The sequence below is a fragment of the Heteronotia binoei genome, chromosome 1, assembly GCF_032191835.1.
Source record: "Heteronotia binoei isolate CCM8104 ecotype False Entrance Well chromosome 1, APGP_CSIRO_Hbin_v1, whole genome shotgun sequence".
NCBI classification, from domain to species: domain Eukaryota; kingdom Metazoa; phylum Chordata; class Lepidosauria; order Squamata; family Gekkonidae; genus Heteronotia; species Heteronotia binoei.
In genome coordinates, this window is record NC_083223.1 from 197,217,394 (window position 1) to 197,233,813 (window position 16,420).

The window sequence follows — 16,420 nt, forward strand, 5'->3', positions numbered from 1 at the left end:
CAAACAACGTCATAAGCATACTTTGATCAAAATTTGTCAGACTGGATACAAAAAATCAATTATGTTATGACTTGTAAGAGTCTGATTTTCTAGAGCACCATTTAGCACACCTGTTTCTAACTTCAAGTATATTGCATGATCCTACAAATGTGCACAGTAATGAACGAGTAACACTGAAGTGCAGCTGAACTAACATTTATACAAAGTTACATAGTCATATGCATTCCATTATCACAGGTGTTGGCTTTCCACTATGAATTACAATAGGAAACTTATTCCAACAAGTACATGCAAAACCCCAGGCTGGATTTTTTTGCTTTTACAAGCAGCAAGGAGAGAAATGATATAAGAGGGCCCATCATCCATAAACATAAATGATGCAAACAGCCAAATATAGCACATCATAAAGTGGTCAAGGCTGGCGCTTAAAAAAAAATCCTACCATCTTGATATGTAATCGTTACATTGTCAAATCTATTAAAACATCATCTGCCCATTTATGATCAATGCAGTTGGAAATAAGGTGAGGGGATATTCTCTTGATACTAACTGTGAGATAGTGAAGGCGAAGCCCAAAATGAAATAAATGATCATTAGTCATTTCACCCTAAAACCTGGCTCTAGAAGTTCTGTTTGAACAAACCAATAGGAGTAACAGTTATGAAAAAGTCTCAAAAATCTCAACTATGGCTAATTGCAGAAGTTCACAACAAGACATTAGAGTTTTTTCCCCATGGACATAAGCAGTGGAAGGTCGTGACTGTTAAGGTAAGAATAAATTAAATTAAATAACATATGTCATTCTTACAAATATTTCTTTTTTTGAAAAAATAACCTTGGCTACAACCTGGGAGGTACGTATTTAAGTTTGTGAGAACTGTAACACACCAAGAGCTCTAGTCACCTGGGATTATTTTTCCAAGCAATTTCCAGAAAGTAGAGTACAAAACTTCAAATGCTGCTCAAAAGAGCATTTTCTCTTGCCTTTATTGAGCACCTACTGAATACTGCCATATTTCCTGCTGAGGGGAATAAGTACCAGACTAGGGTTTCCCTTCTTGACAAAAGAGGTCCAAGTGGTTTGAGTAAACTGGACACCGCAACAGCTCATACAGAAGGGTTTATTTGATCTGAGATTTGCTGACACGCTAATGAGGGCTGAAGCAGACAAGGCAAGAGAAAATGTTATTTGAGCACAAATTTAAATGTTTATTCACTAGACTGCTTAGTTTTGAGAGCACTGCCCAAACACAGATCTTCCAGTGTAGAGACAATCTTTTCTAGTTGTCACTTGGCCAAAAGACAGGGGCCTGGGAATTTCTCCCACATGTGGATAAATCAATGATGAAGTCTTTAGAATGCAAACCATCAATTGCTTTCAGACGTATGTGTTAAATTTCTCTGGGACATATTGATTTTGCATACTGTGTGCTAAATGAATCCTGCTATCTCTAATTATGAGCTACTAACTATTGAAATATACTAGTTCAATGAATTTGTAGTAAATGTTTTAAAACATTTAACAGCAGTATGCAGATACCATATTTACTTGGAAGAAAGACAACCTCCTCAAAATATTATGCACAAAAAAATCATTGGACATAACTGTAACTTGTGTGTGAATCTAAGACAATGGCCTCTTTTCTGATGGCATACCTATGAAAAAAACTAATCTTGCATTTGAGTACAGTTGCTGTTTGTTCAAATTAGCATTTTATTTGCCTCTATAGGTGTCAATTTCATGTCTTATCAGAAAGCTCTATAAATAAGTGTTCATAATCTGCTTTTGCTAGCAAGTCTCTCAATCATTTGGTTATGACTTAATTATTGGGGGGGGGGGAGGACATCATAAAATAACCTGAGAGCATTTTCCTCCACTCCTCCCTTAAAAATAATCAGTATCAGGAAGCCAGAAAGAAAGACTTCAAGTATGTTCATTTCAGAGCACGTTTTCCGGGGTTCTCTATGTTTAGCACAGGAAAGAATCTTAGCTGTGTGTGGGGAGGGGAGGCAATTTACAGTTAAACCAGAAGAAAGAAAATCTCCAACACTTGCTTATTAAAGGGGGTTATGTGCAGCAGAAACACAGGATGCTAGCATAGCCCTGAGGCAACTGCAGATTACCTCCACAGTACACAGGAAAATTTATCAACACCTCACTTCCACCCATAAGTTTATTTAATAAAGCTAAATCAATTTACTACTAAATTATGAATAAAAACATTTACATTAAATAATGTTTCAGGTATTTAACACTTAGCACTGTTTACAGAATATTAAATATTACTTGACAGAACAGGCTTATTTAGTTTGCAGGGCATGCTATAGTCATGAAAAAATGGTCCCTAAATGCTGCATAGCATGGGAACTTCCTCTTAAACCTACTTCTGCCCCCTCCCTTTCAGCAGCATGAAATGAACTCCCTGGCTGACTCTTTCAAAGACACATGCTACACAGGTCAAAAAATAAAGGGAAATGGGCCAGACATTCCATACACCAGATTACCCTTCCAATTAACTCCATGCCAACTGCTGCAATATTTCTCTCACAAAGAGATTCTAGATAACACCTGATGCAAGCCCTCATTCTGCAACAGTCTCTCTCTAGCCTCACTTTGCCTCAAAGTCCATAAAACCTACAGGATTACTTAGAAAGAAAACACATGAAAACAGGATATAAAAATATATGCCAAAGTAATCCCTTCAACTAACTGAAGTTTTGTGATGACACACTGATATTCAAAAGGATTCATGCAGATGTGTGTATAGTTTCAGCATCAGGAACATCAAATTAAGAAATCAAGGATACCATTCTATATAATTTTACATTGAAGTATAAAGACTCTGGAGCTTAAAGAAAGCTTAACTCCTTTTCAAAAAGTACAAACCTACTAAACCTAGTTTAAATACACTGTACACATACTCTTGCTATTCAAGATGGTAAGAAATTCTTCCTTGGGGGAAAGGGGCCTAGCTCGTAATTTCTGGATTAAACTTAGTGCTATTAGCTAAAGAGCTGAATTATTAGTGACGGGTTCAACATATTACTTTTTAGAGGTCACTACAGCTTCCTCAAAATTTAAAACTGCCACTGTAAATTTAACTAATGAAAAATGACTTTCCATTCTACTAGATGAAGATGCCAACACGATATAAATCCTGTTTTAAGCAAAGAGTTTGCCATTGCACAAAAGACAAATTTCTTGCTGCTGTAATGATAAGTGTAAATATTTTCTATGCAACTTTTGTAACTGCATTTTAAAAATATCTGTTAATTCCTCTAATGGCACAAGAGGGAAATTCACTTACATACAATAAGCAAGCAGGGCTGGTGCTTGGGAGTAGGCAAACAGACGTGAGGACTCAAGCAGTATAACAATAAGTGCTCAAAACAACAAGTGGTTTTAATTATTAGTGCAACAGTGAAAGCTAGAAACAGTAAAGGTGATGCAAAGGAAATAACAGCCCAGATGTTCCCTACGAAACATTCCCTTCCTCTAATGCCAACAGATTCACCACCCCTTGGGTGATGGAACCCTCCTTCTGCAGCCTTTTCAGAGAGAACTCTTCTGATTGCAGCATCTCCAGAGAGAACGCTTTCTGCTCTGTAGCTTGGCCTTTTATTTCCTTCCTCCCAGGTCCCACCCCTCTGTTCTTCACTGGGCAAGTTTTCCCTTCTAAACATCTGCCCACCTAATCTGAGGGACAGAAGGGATCCTGGGAAATGTAAGCCCTATAGCTACTCTGATACAGGTTTCCCTGGAGCCTATACACCTCTCTAGGTCTAGAATCACAATACAAGGAACAGCCATTTACTTTGGCTCTGATTCTCCAAGTCCAAACCATGATTCCTGATTAATATGTTGCACTGACCAAAGTAATGCTATTTTCCAGCCAGTCAGCTCTGTTGTCAGTGTATCAGTCAGCTACCTCATCAGAAAAAGACAGGTTGCTTACCTGTAACTGTAGATCTTCGAGTGGTCATCTGTGCATTCACACTCATGGGATAGTGCGCCTGCGCCAATCCCCGAATCGGTATCTGAAAAGCCCGGGATTTTTTCGCGCTCGGCGCCAATGGGCATGCGCAGGCGTCCCAATGCGCATGCCCACCGGCGCCCGCGCGGAGGATCCCGTCAGTTCCTTCCTGACCGCTGAAAGCCTCTTACTGGAGGGAGACCGTCAGCAGTGGGGAAGGAGGGCGGGTAGTGTGAATGCACAGATGACCACTCGAAGATCTACAGTTACAGGTAAGCAACCTGTCTATCTTCTTTGTGGTCTCTGTGCTTCACACTCATGGGAGACTAGCAAGCAAAGCATACCTGGAGGCGGGAAGACGGTCAACCTGAAGACACAGCTTGCAGCACCGCAGCTCCCAACCGAGTCCTCTGTTGAGCACGCACGTCCAGCGCGTAGTGCTTCATGAAGGCATGCGGAGAAGACCAGGTAGCCGCCTTGCAGACATCAGAAAGGGACACACCTTTCAGGAACGCCACCGACGTGGCCATCGCCCTTGTGGAGTGTCCACGAACAGGTCCAGGTAAAGGCCTCTTAGCCAGCAAATAACAAAGTTTAATTGTCTCAGTAAGCCACTTGGAAAGTCTCTGAGACGAAATCTTGGACCCTAACTTGGGGGCAGAGTAGGAAACAAAAAGCTGGTTATCCTTACGAAAACCCCGTGAACGATCCAAATAAAACAGAAGGGCACGCTTGACGTCTAGCGCATGCAACCTACGTTCCTCATCCGAGGAAGGGCTAGGGTAAAACGTGGGTAACCAAACTTCTAAGTTCAGGTGAAATTGGGAAACCACCTTGGGGAGAAAAGTGATGTCTGGAGCTAAGGAGACCCCCGCTTCCCTGAAGGCAAGGTAGGGGTAGTCACAGCGCATCGCCCTGAGCCATCCGTGGGAAGGGCGGGATATAAATCCCAAATAAATAAAAATTAAAAAAAATCGCCGTGAACTCCCCCGCACGACGTGCCGAGGTGATGGCAACTAAAAATGCAAGACAAAAGTTGTAAGGAACATGTTGCCATGGGCTCAAAGGGACGACGAGTCAACTTGTCCAGAACCAGAGTCAAGTCCCACAACTGTGGAGGGGATCTAGAAGGGGGGTGAAGGCGAAACAGCCCCTTCATAAACCTCTTGGAATGAGGGTGAGCAAAAACAGAGTAACCCTCTACTGAAACATGGAAAGCAGAGATAGCTGCCAAATAAACCTTGATGGAAGAGAATACCAGCCCCTCATCCACCAAGGCTAAAAGAAAGTCAAAAATTGCCGACAGCCCGACAGAGTCAGGAGGTGTAGGGGAGTCAGCCACAAAGTTACTAAACTTCTTCCACTTCCTCTCGTAAGAGGCACGAGTGGAAGGCTTCCTGCTGCTTTGGAGGACTTGCTGGACCCTGGTGAAAAACCCTACTGGTCGATGAACCACGCCGTCAGCTTCAGGTGAGGCACGTTGTGATGGAGTACGTGCCCGCCCTGGGCCGACAACAGGTCCGGATCTTTTGGGAACTGGTAAAAGACCCCCCCCCCCGACTGCTGGAGCAGGATCGGGAACCAGCTCTGACGGGGCCACCACGGAGTCACCAGGATGCAACGTGGCTTCTCCTGCACTAGCTTGTGGACTACCCTCGTCAGCAGAGGCAAGGGTGGGAACATATAAAGGAACCAGCCCCCCCACGGAAGTAGGAGTCCGTCTCCCAGCGAGGCTGGATCCGCACCTCCCCTGGCACAGAACAAGGGGCACTTCTTGTTCTCCGCTGTGGCGAAGACGTCTAGCTGTGGGTACCCCCAACGCTGGAACACCGGCTCCAGGAACCGCCATTGCAGCTCCCATTCGTGTGGGAGAGCAGCACCCCTGCTGAGAGAGTCCGCCTGAATGTTGAGGACCCCCGGCAGATGTGTTGCCTTCAGAAAAATGTCCCACTGGAGGCACTCCATCCAGAGATCCATCGCTAGCGAGCACAGCCTGCGGGACACCGTCCCCCCCTGTCTGTTTATATAACACAGGGCAGTGGTGTTGTCTGTAAGCAGTGCCACAGTCTTCCCTGCTAGCAGAGGGCGGAAGGAGCGAAGGGCGAAGTGAACTGCCAGCAGTTCCAAGTAATTTATATGGCGCCGACTCAGTTCCGGAGGCCACTGGCCCCCCACACACAGATCTTCCAGGTGAGCTCCCCACCCCCACATGGAAGCATCGGTAGCGATAGTCACGGTAGGGGTTGGTAGATGAAAGGGAGCCCCTTGACAGATGTTGCTCTCCGATCCCCACCATTGCAGAGATTGGATAGTCCCAAGAGGGATGGAAAACTTCTTTCGAGGCGAGTCTCTGAGAGGACGAAAAAGGCGTAAGAACCATAGTTGCAGTCCTCTCATTCGCAGTCTTGCGAAACGTAGCACGCTTGTCGTCGCAGCCATCAGCCCCAGCATCCGCTGGAGCTGCTGAGCCGTGCCCCACTGCCGCCTTCGAAGAAGCTGTACCAGATTGATGATGTCCTTTGCTCTCTGTGGAGGAAGGAATGCTCGGTGTCGATCTGTATCCAATAGGGCCCCTATGAATTGAACTGTCCTGGATGGAGTAAGATGGGACTTCTCCAGGTTGACCTGCAAACCCAGGGTGTCGAGCAGACGCAGAGTGATGGCAATGTGCATTGTTAAACTCTCCTTCGACTTCGCTACAAGAAGCCAGTCGTCGATGTATGGGAAGACAACAACTCCCTGAAGACGAAGGTGGGCAGCCACCACACTCATCAGCTTCGTGAACACCCGAGGAGCGGTAGACAGTCCAAACGACAGGGCCCTGAACTGGAAATGCCGAGCACCCACTGCAAACCTTAGGAAACGCCTGAACGCAGGGTGGATGCTGACATGGAAGTAGGCATCCTTGAGGTCCAGGGTCGCCATCCAGTCTCCCTGATTGATGAGAGGCAGGATAGTTTGCAGGGTGGCCATTCTGAACTTCTGGTACAGAATGAATTTGTTCAGACTCCGAAGGTCCATGATAGGCCTCAAGCCCCCGTCCCGTTTGGGGACCAGGAAGTAGCGGGAGTAGAAGCCTCCTGGCCTCCGGCGAAACTACCTCTATGGCTTGTTTCTGTAGGAGGTTGTTCACCTCCGCCAGCAGAGGTGGGGAAGGGGGAGTGGTAACTACCACGGACAGGTCTGGGGTCTGAACAAACTCTATTTTGTAGCCCTCTTTCACGATGGACAGCGCCCACCTGTCTGTGGAGATCAACTCCCAGGCAGGCAGGAAAGGGCGTAGGCGGATGGAAGAGCCAACAGTGGGAGCGATGACGCGTGCTTGTAGGAAGTCAAACCCCCTGCTTCTGGGGACGGGCCCCCTTAGACTTGCTGGAGGGCTGGGTCCCGTAACGTTTCCTGCCGTTACCAGAGTAGGAGGGTCGTTCAGGCTGTGCAGGCCGGGGACGCCATTGTTCAGGGGAGAACCTTTGGTAGGGTTTCTTGGTCCAGGGCTTAGGCCACTGCTTGGACCTAGAAGTTTTGGGAGTGGATTGGACGCCCAAGTTCTTAGAGGTCTTGACGCTCTTATCGAACTCTTGCAGCGCCGAGTCGGTTGTGGTGCTGAAGAGTCCATCACCCTCAAAAGGCAGGTCCTCAATGAAGGTTTTTGTGTCTTGGTGGAGTGCCGTGGACCGAAGCCAGGAGTGACGCCTAATGCAGACTGCAGAGATGATCTGTTTGGCTGAGGCTTCCACCATGTGTTTCGCTGCAGCCAGTTGTTGTCTGGCCACAGCGAGACCCTCTTTCTGCAGCTTGGTTGCAGCGGCCTTTTTGTCCTCGCTTAGAGAAGAGAGGAACGGGGCAAGTTGTTCCAACACGGCATACTGATACCTAGCCATGCAGGCTGCATAATTAGATATTTTTATGCCGAATGCCCCAGCTGAGTAGACCTTGCGGCCCATTCCGTCGATCTTCCTCTCTTCTTTGTCCGGTGGGGAGGAGTGAACCTTCCTTGCCTTCGAGGAGGAGGAGACCACCACTGAGTTCGGACGTGGGTGGGTAAACAAAAATTCGGCACCTGCCTCCTGGACCTTGTACATGTGGTCCAGGCGTTTAGAAGAGACCGGTGTCGAAGAAGGCTTCTTCCAGGGTTCTTTGACGGCCTGAAGAATCACCTTAGTAACCGGGAGGACCACCGCAGTGGACGTGTTCCTCTGCATTATATCGAACACGTTGTCGTCCACTACGGGTTCCAGCTGGGTCACAGGCAGTCTGAGGGTGGCAGCAATACGTCTCACGAGGTCCCCATAGGACTTCAGATCCTCCGACGGCGAAATCGGGAGGTCCTCCGCCGTCTGGGAACCTGGTGAGGGCTCCAAGTCCTGAGCTTCACTATCCGACTCCGATGACGAAGAGTCACGTTGGGTGGAGTGTTCTGAGAGCCTCGGGGTCGACTCTCGCGGTGGCAGTTGAAGCGGTTGTAGTCTCCGAGGGGCTTCGACCGGAACTAGCTGTCGATCCGGAGGAACCGACGCCGACGCCGATGCCTTCCGGGAACGATGCGAGACCTTCGACACCGAAGAGAACTCCGAAGCTTGCTCCCAGTCTTGGTAGTCCTCCGGGTACCAATGGTAGGATTCATACCGGGAGTAGGGAGGCTGCCACCGACGCTGCTCCCATGGTGGTATCGGGAAGCGTTGCGGGGTATAGGGTGGATCTCGCCTGAGTCGGGGCTTGAATGGCGGGTCTATGACCGGTGCCGAAGCATCCACTTCCGACGCCGAATCGCTGATCGACCGTCGACGTGAGCCCGAAGACGAAGACCGTTGGGTGAGGTCAATCTCCGGCTCCTGCTCCGACGCCGACAGGCGTTGCTGGGTCGCTGGGCTTCGGCGCGGGGAAACCCGAATCGTTTTCGGTGGGTTTGCCGATGTCGATGCGCCCCCCGACGGGGAAGGAGTGCGGGGTCGCTTCCGCTTCTCCTTTGACTTCGCCTTTTTCGGAACTCGGGTCCCCGAGTCCCCACGGCGTTTCTTAGCGGGCGTATCCACCGAGCCCTCGCGGGAACGTTTTGTGGAGCCACGGTCTTCCAGCAGTTCTACAGTCGGGATCGGAGCGGCATCGGCCGATGCGAGCTCCTGTGCCGGGGTGTCAGTCGATTTCGGTGCCGATCCCTCCATCGGTCGATGAGGTCGAAGCACCGATTCGGTCAACGATGCCGATAATCGAGCCGCACGGTTCTTCCTGGTCTGTTTCGAGAACCAAAGACAGTGCGGGCACGACTCTACTCTGTGCGACTCTCCCAAACACAGCAGGCACAGAGAATGGCCGTCCGGAGGGGCAATCTTCTTCCCGCAAGCACGGCAGCGCTTGAAAAACCCCCAGCGACTTTCCATAAGCAGTCGCGCGAACACAACTTCTTTCTACTCAGAAACGCCTGAGAGAAAGGCGGGGGAAAAGCGAACGCGGAATACCCCAAGGGGCAGTCCGCCGGAAAACGAAGAACGCTTTTTTTTTTTTAACTATCACTAACTAATACTAAAGACTAACTATTTACAAAGATAAACGGGCTAAAACGAGAGAAAAGTGCTCTCACCGACCGGAGAAACAGAAAGGGAACCTCTCTAGCGCAGCGGTCAGAAAGGAACTGGCGGGATCCTCCGCGCGGGCGCCGGTGGGCATGCGCATTGGGACGCCTGCGCATGCCCATTGGCGCCGAGCGCGAAAAAATCCCGGGTTTTTCAGATACCGATTCGGGGATCGGCGCAGGCGCACTATCCCATGAGTGTGAAGCACAGAGACCACGAAGAAGATCATATAGTAGTTGTAGGCTGACTTTTAACTATCTGGAAGACCATCAGGGCCGGCTCGCAAACTAGCAGCATTGGCAAACTAGGCAAACTAGGTTGCCTAGGGCGCCGGGAGGGTAGGGGCACCAAATTGGGCTCACCCCCTCCAAGTGCCCCAGGCATGTGCCTGGTTTGCCTGCCTCCTCCGCCCGCTGCCCCTCCTTTCCTTTTGCTGCCGTGATCACAGTGCACTGCACCTGGGCCCTGCTGGCCCTGAAACAGCATACATTTTATCTTTAGAAAGACAGCACTGGAGAAGGCTTGGCTCCCCCTCCGTTCCAGTTTCGGAAATGAGGGGGGAGAAGCCTTTACTTCAGCGCCGTCCTTCTAAAGATAAGATGCATGCCGCGTCGGGGTGAGCAGAGCCCAGGTGCAGCGCGCTGTGAATGTGGGGGCAGAGAGCAAAGGGAAGGGGGTCCCGCCGCCTCACCTCATGGCACCCGGGGGGGTTGTGATGGAGCGCTGCGTTGCAGCGCCACGGGGGCAGCAGGGGGGCAGGGTGTGCCTGCTGGGGGCGCCACACATCCTTGGGCCGGTGCTGAAGACGATAACATACATAAATGGTGCTTACCTGTTGCTATACAGTCTACAAACACGTCATGTTACTCAAAATGAAATCAAACTGTTGTTCATCAAGCAACATGTTTTATCAGAGACAGCAGGTGCTTCTTTAACACCAAATGGAGTACTAGGCACTCCTGTATGGAAACCAGGCCAAAAACATCTATGTCATGAAGTGAAGGGGAAATGAAAGCTAACCTGGGATGATTTAACAACAGAAACAGCCAATTTTACCAGAACAATCCTCACCTCTCTCCTCATTAATTATGTGTTACAACCTAATCCATTCCAGTTGCTTACAAAGAAAGCGCACATAAAAGATTCCTGACAAGATTTATACCAAGCTTCTCCTCCTCTTCCCTTTTTCCATCCCATAATTTTTCTTATAAATATGTAAAAAACATTCTTCATAGTTTCTGAAGAAGTGAGTTCTCACTCATGAAAGTTCATGTTGGAATCAATGCTGCTAGTTTTTAATGTGCCACTGGAGTTCTGTTTTATTCTCTGGAATACAGCCCAACTATAGGCTCAAAAAGTGGTCTATATTTTATAATGTTTCTACATTTTGTGATTGAAGTAGTTAAAATATTGTTAAACTAGTTCAGAAAGCTTAATGAAAGTGATTTAAATAAATTAACATAACAAAATAACATTTGATTGCTGTTACCTCAGACAAAGTACTAAAAATCAACAACACACCCACTAACAAGCTTCACATTTTCCTTCAGATGAATCCCTCTTCTTCCTCTAAGACATTAAAAAATGTCTCTTGGTCCCATCTTGGACAGCCAAGTCTTAACCATGAGTCAGACCTGCAAAGCACACATATGTAATTATCACTCTCTAAACAGAAGAGTTTCCCCTTCAAGTGTTATTTCATCTGGAACATTGATGCAAACACTGTCTTCATTGGACATGCCCCTTCAAAACCTACAGCTTTCCCCACAACTGTTTTCTTTTCTATAATACATTGATCAGTAGAGGCATCCTCCTCTTTAGAGTAGAAGTCCAAGAAGTAAAAAATGGGTATACAAGTGGCTGAAGACTTGTGTCAAAGTGAACCATTTATTAGAAACAATTCAAAGGTAATGCTATGATGGTGAAGACGGCAAAAATTTTACACAGATTAGTGTTCTTGAGGAAGGTAGGACATTCAATTTTATCCTATAACAAGGAAGATTCAGATGACAAAGTCCACCATAAGGTGGCCCCCGCAATTCCCAAGACCAGATTCAAAACTATAGTGCCATAATGTGAAACTGAAGTCCTAGTAAGCAAAATTAACTGAGATAAAGAATACCTACCAAAGATATCCCCCATAATTACAAAATTTCACCAAGTTATTGCTGTGGTCCTCGAGACCTTCTTCCTACTCAGTAAGGCTAATTCCTGTTGATGATGGTGGGCTGCTGCTGGAGTATCCATAGGCAAGATCTTGAGATACTCCAAGATCTTCTCTGGTAAGGAATAAAATATGTTGACTAGCTGTTCACATGTTTTGCTCCTGACTAGACCTGTCTTTAATATCAACTTCTAGGAGGAGGAAGTAGGAATTGCCACTGGGATTTATTCCTTCCCCTAGTTGTTCCTGGTAGAAGGTGAGATCACAGGGAGGCAAAATTCTGCTCTTTGTTGCTTCCATTCACTCAGCCTGGGCTTGGGAGTATTGCAAGCTTTAGCAGAGATACAGGTGCTCCTTTTCTCTTCCCCTCTATTGGAGCCCAGAAGAAAAGGCAAAAGATTAAAAGGAGGCAACAAGCAGCAGAGGATCTCAGTCATTTTAGGCTCTATGGGCAGCAGGATCACAAAAGGCACTTTTTCTTAGCCCTAAAATATTTATCTTGACCTATTTCTATTTATTTATTTTATTTGTTGAAAACACTAGTCAACTTTCTTCATTATGGAGCTCAAGGTGGCTTACAACATAGATAATACATTAAAAAAACATAAAAACCCAAAACTGAAAGCACAACTCAGGACTGCTACTAAACTTAACCAAGTGCAGTCCTAAACAAAACTATCCTCAGCTGCCTCTTAGAGACTGAAAGTGAGGCCATTAAGTTTCCTATGTTTTGAGTTTGGAGCCTTGGCCTTCTAGTGTTTATTTTATATTAAAGTGGTAACTTTTAAATGGTTAATTTTTCAACTTATCTGCACCTCACAGAAGATTTTGCTTCATACTGTAACATCAGGATGCTATGCAATTTAGCAAAATGAAGTTTATTTTAAGGCAAACCCTCATTTTTTCCTTTAATTGGGGTGTGAAATAATCCCCCCTTTAAACAACTGCATTAAAGAGCATGTATTAAAGAGGATCCTTCTTCCCTTCCCCAGCTTTAAACCACACACAGCCCAGAGCAAGGTCCCAAAAACTTTAATTTACATCTCTTTTTGCTATTGTTACACAGAGTGTTTCTAAATATTTGCCCTTCCCAGATTACGAAAATGGACTGGGATGCAATTCCTTTGTAGTGCAGATGATTTGCACAAATCTCAAGCAGCAGAGAAATTCTCACGCCTTCAAGGAAAGAACTGGATTTAGGAGATGCTTTGCTCGCATGGCAGTGTAAACTGATAATTAAAGTCAGAGAGCTTTCTAACTAAATTACCTAAAGAAAACTAGTAAAAGAAAGAGCATTGGTTCTGAGATTTGAATACTTACCATTTTTAGTTTCAATCAATCTGTATCTAAACATGTCTGTACTCAAGAGTTGGTATGGCAGCTGATGATTTCTGAGATATAAATTTATTTCTTCAAAGCCACAGGCCACCACAAATATGATGGATCACTATGTTTTATTAGGGTTTGTAGAATCTTTCGGGATCAAGTGCCGTGTTCTACTGGAGAAAGTTTTCCTTCCAGACGTTGCGTTCTCAGCTGCGGAGAACATCCTCAGTGGCGTTGCAGCCGGAGCAGGCGCTCAGACCTTCTTGGCTGCTGTGCATTGAGCCAAGAAGGTCTCTATGCACAGCAGTCAAGAAGGTCTGAGCGCCTGCTCCGGCTGCAACGCCACTGAGGATGTTCTCCGCAGCTGAGAACGAAACGTCTGGAAGGAAAACTTTCTCCAGTAGAACACGGCACTTGATCCCGAAAGATTCTACAAACCCTAATGATGTTACCAGCCGTGAAAACCTGAAATCACTATGTTTTATATAATCACCTGTTTCTTATAATTTTGGGAGAGTTCTTGGACACAGGCCTTGCTAACAGAGAAGTAGATTGGTGCTGTTGCTAAAAACACCTTCTTGCAAACTACATTCCTCAAATAATTGGCTCCATACTTGCACTGTTCCAACCTAGCCACATTGATTCATGTTACATTAACTTTTAGATTGGACTTTTGTAGAACATTATACGGCAGTACTCTTGAAGACAACTTGGAAATTTCAATTAAGGCAAACTGCAGCTGCCCATCTTCTAACAGTGACAGGCTCCTGTGAACTTGATACACCTTTTTTGAAACTGCTCCATTGGCTGCAATTTTTCTTCCTGGCTCAGTTTAAGGCACTGGTTCTTTCCTTTCACAAGATGAGACACATATTTGAGGGATCTCATCTCTTTGTATGAACCCATGTGCCAACTGCTCTTCTCTGGCCAGCTGTTACATACATTGCCTTCTTACGGATGTTTCTCTAGGTGTATATCAGGACTATGGAACAGTTTGCTGAGGAAAGTCCAGAGATTATCACCACTGTATTTCAGACAAACATGCAAAGTCTTTGTATTTCAGAGGGCCATTAGCTGGTTCTGCTCTCACTGGTCTGAATATACAAACTTTTTCAGCCTGTAACTGTCTTGGCAGTATTTTGATTTTATATATATTTCTGACATACATTCACCATTTTACACTAGTTAGCCACTTTGAATCTCTGGAGAAAGGAGAGAGATAAATATTTCAATAAGTAACAGGACTGTCATGTTTTGCCGGGTCAGACTGATGCATGGTTTTTCAGAGCAGTTTAACAGTGTGGGCTTTCAGCAGACAACTGCAACCCCACCCCTCCCCCCAAAAAAGAAACCTCACAGTAAAATAGAGCTCCTTACATAAGGTGATAATTCTGCATGTGCTTTTGTTCCTGGCTTGCTCAGCATGAAAATATAAGGTAGAACACCTAACTTGGTACTATAATCAAGGAACAGTATACTTATTCCAGGAAAGCTCATATAGATCAACTTTGAAATAAACTCCTTGGCATTTTTGTTCAAATAGATACTCCACAAATTTTTCATGTTGCTGCAAACAGAGGTGAATAAGCAACCTTGCCTACTGTAGCAAATTTATTGTCAAAGAATGGAGGGCATTTAAAAATAGTGCATGCACTTCTGCCAGTTAGGAAACATAGCACCTGATGCTACAGGAGAATAAAGTGGAACGGGCAAGACCCGTGTTGGGACAAAATACCTTTCACAAATAGGAAATCAAAACACTACAAGGAGGTTTAGCAAGGACCTGATTTGAGGAAGGGCTGCCATGACCAAGATCTATAAATTCTGAGTCCATGTACACAGTTCAAATGCATTACTGAGAGTAACAGGGCAGAAATGTATCCAAGCCTATTCATCTCTCATCGCTTTTATGCTTATGCACACACCATCTGTGCATTAGCAAGTGCTCTTTTCAGAATTAAAGTTGCTACTGGATTGTATTCCATTGCTCTCAGAGCAGCAAACTTAAAAGTGCTGCAGGGTTTTTTGTTTTTGTTTTTTAGTATTTGCTTTAAACTTCAAATTCCAGGAAGTGTGGTGGTAGACCACAGATATGCCCAGGATCACTCACCTAACCATTCTTCAGCCTCTTTCATATTTTCTAATATATTATCATTTGCAGTATCTTTAGAAACTGAACGGAAAGGTTCATACACTAAGGGTTTCTCTATTCTATATAAACAATTCTTTTCTTGAACATACTACATCCATAGATGTCATACTCAGTAAACAGAACACACATTATACTCACTTTATGAAGACTTGGAGATTCAACATATTCTTGTTAGAAAGATTTTTACATTAAATTCCAAAAAGATTAATGCATCAACTAATTTTACGTTTTAAGCACTACAGCAAACATCACTGCACATGAGAATTCTCTACAGCATGGAAACATTAATGTATTCATGATGAACGCCAAACTAGAGAGATTAGGACACCCACTGAAATTTTTACAGCACAAAATCATTGCCTATGCTAAGTACAAACTAACTTTAAATCATGCCCTAATAAATTCTTTTTAGCAAGTGTTACATCCATATGAAAATATTTCAGCATAATTCAAGAAGATATTGACTTAGCTGACAAGCTGTATCATAAATCCTCTCCATGGCTTAATCAGTTTCAGACATAGCCACTTAAATGTCAAAAGACTTGAATGCCTGAACATACATTTCCAAAGCCACTGTCTGCTTAAACAGCTGAAGTAGGTTTCTGTGCATTAAATGTGTGCAGATTAAAGTATAAATACATTAAGATACATCAGGAGAGTTACTGGTTGCTTTAAAACACACTACATACTTTTCAGAAGCCATGGTTTTATAGGCAAGGCCTTACTTTCAAAGTATAAGAAATAGTTTGCTTGTTTTGCCTTTAAAGTACTCAACTAGTAAGTTCTTAAAATTGTAATCACACTATAAATTCACAGTAAATTGCATTACATCTTTTTTGGTATGAAAGAACTAGAAATACATATAGTATTCCAAATGCAACTGTTCCAATGATCTATGCAAGGGCATTAAAATACTGGTTATTTTACTTTAAATGCCTTTTCGGTAGGATGCTGGACTAGATGGATCAGTGACTTAATCCAGCATGGATGCTCTCACATTTTCAGATATGGAATTTACAACATATTGGATGGCCAAAAACTGTCATAACTTATAGGTGAAATTTAACTCAGAACCAGTATATTTTTAAAACCGTTATTTCTAAATAAGGACCAAATCCAATATTTTTACCAATGCTCTTATAGCATGTAGAAAATGATTTTAGGATACAAGACTACCAAGGCAATCAAGTCTGATAATGAACTCAGAAACAAAGTAACAGGGCCTTAGATACAT

The 16,420-nt window shown here is 44.9% G+C and overlaps 1 protein-coding gene across 1 annotated transcript in view; it reads right to left on the reverse strand.

The window, feature by feature from the left end:
- Window positions 1-16,420, reverse strand: part of LOC132576853 (protein dispatched homolog 1-like) — a 157,322-nt gene that overhangs the window by 78,785 nt on the left and 62,117 nt on the right. The gene's annotated exons all lie outside the window — the stretch shown is intronic.